The sequence below is a fragment of the Echinops telfairi genome, unplaced genomic scaffold (genome assembly GCF_000313985.2).
Source record: "Echinops telfairi isolate 266 unplaced genomic scaffold, ASM31398v2 ScPeMD7_9;HRSCAF=40, whole genome shotgun sequence".
NCBI lineage: Eukaryota > Metazoa > Chordata > Mammalia > Afrosoricida > Tenrecidae > Echinops > Echinops telfairi.
Window position 1 is genome coordinate 80,436,717 of NW_022103906.1, and position 1,661 is coordinate 80,438,377.

The 1,661-nt window shown below is 50.8% G+C and overlaps 1 protein-coding gene across 2 annotated transcripts in view; it reads left to right on the top strand.

Annotated features, from left to right (window-relative positions):
- Positions 1 to 1,299: 1,299 nt before the first annotated feature.
- The window catches only part of LOC101643337 (WD repeat and coiled coil containing), an 18,750-nt gene continuing 18,388 nt past the window's right edge, over positions 1,300 to 1,661 (top strand). For both annotated transcript variants that reach the window (XM_013004357.3, XM_045286868.1), the window contains exon 1: positions 1,300 to 1,344. The gene's annotated coding sequence lies outside the window, so the exon portion shown is untranslated. The remainder of the gene's footprint in view (positions 1,345 to 1,661) is intronic.

A 1,661-nucleotide genomic window follows, 5' to 3' on the forward strand; every position in this document is an offset into this window, starting at 1 on the left:
CCATCCATCCATCCATCCATCCATCCATCCACCCACCCACCCACCGTCTATCTATCCATTTGTTTAGCAGTTACTCTATGCTAAGCTCCGGTGTCCCACTGACTACTAGAGGGAGAAGGCAAATAATAAACTAATACTTTGATTAGACGTGCTCATTGTTCACAATGTAATGGAAGCGCCAGAGAGGTACTTAGCCTGCAGGAGTGCTCAGGGTGGCTTCCTGGATCTATAGTGAAGGGACCCCAGTGTGGGTCTGAAGGGGAGGGGACACCAGCCCTTGCCTTCCCCCACACCCCGAGACCCCTCCCTATTCTCCATTGCAGGTCGGTTCCACGCACTTTTACTGGGTTTCTACTTTTCCAGGCAAAGTGCCACGCCCTGAGGATGCCAACTGAATTGACTGGATCGCTGTCCTTCGGGAGCGAAGTCTGTAACCAGATAAGTTAACATCGCTGAATGAATGAATGAATGAATGAATGACTTCTTCCTGGAGCTCCTCCTCCACCCAGACCCTTCCCTTTCACCCGAGATCCAGGCATCTGGAAATGCGGTTTTTTTTGGCAGGTGCCTGAAGTAGGACTGGGATTTGAAAAACTTTTCATTTCCTGCTTTGTTCCAAAAACTGATGTGAAGGGATGGTTCTTGATAGCTCTGCAAGGTCGGCATAAAGTGGAGAGAAGCCGGAGCGAGGTGTCCAGAATGGGCCCCAGAGGTAGTCTTCCCTAATTACCCCACACCCCTCCTCCCACCACCACCCATCGCCAAGTAACCTTAGGGAGGAGATTTCTGGTTAACATCAGCCCTGAAGGAGAACTGGCTGTGTTTCAAGCGAAAACAAAACAATACAATTAAATGTTCAACTCTACATTTCAGGGTCAGGACCTGAGCTTCTCTGTGGCTCAGAGTCCCCCAGAGGTGGAGCTGGATTAAAGAAGCCTAGTGATGCAGTGATGCAGTATAGGTCATCACCTTTAGAGTAGGTGCAGAACTTCAGCTGAAGCCACAATATTTCGTGTATAGATAGCAACATTTTTCAGAGGAGATTTTATCAAATTTTAAAGGTTCTCCATTCGTTGAATAGTGGAGAAAGGTGTTAAGGGAGGGAGACATTGTAGTTGGTTTACGGTAGGTGGAATTTCACAGAGACTACAATTCCCAGAGATCTGTGCGGCAAAGCCTGAGCTCATTGGCAGGTGGGAAGGACCCGTCCCTTACGTGACAAATACAAAAGCCAATAGGCAGGGGGCATTGCTGAGCTTGCGGGACCGCCGCTCAAGTGTCGGAGCAGAGGGGGTCCGTATTTCCGGTTACCTGCTCGGGGCTCTGGATCCGCGGTCTCGTGAGGTGGGGGGGCCCTGGGGAGACTTGTTTGCAGTGAGGTATCCCCAGGTGGGGAGGCCGGGGTGGGCGGAGAGACGGGGGAAGCCAGCCGAGTGGTTGGGCTGCGTGTAGGGGACCCGCGTCGGGAGAAGGGGGTGGGGGTGAGCTGGCGGTGAGTTTAAACACGTGAATATATTTCCTGTGACTCACGAATGTTACTTCTGGGAAGTCATTCAGAACGCAAAGAGCACACTTTATGCTCAAAGACCTTTATCAACGTGTAGTTTATAACAGGATAAAGTTGGCTACAAGGAGCTCTGGTGGTGCAGCGATTAAAGTGC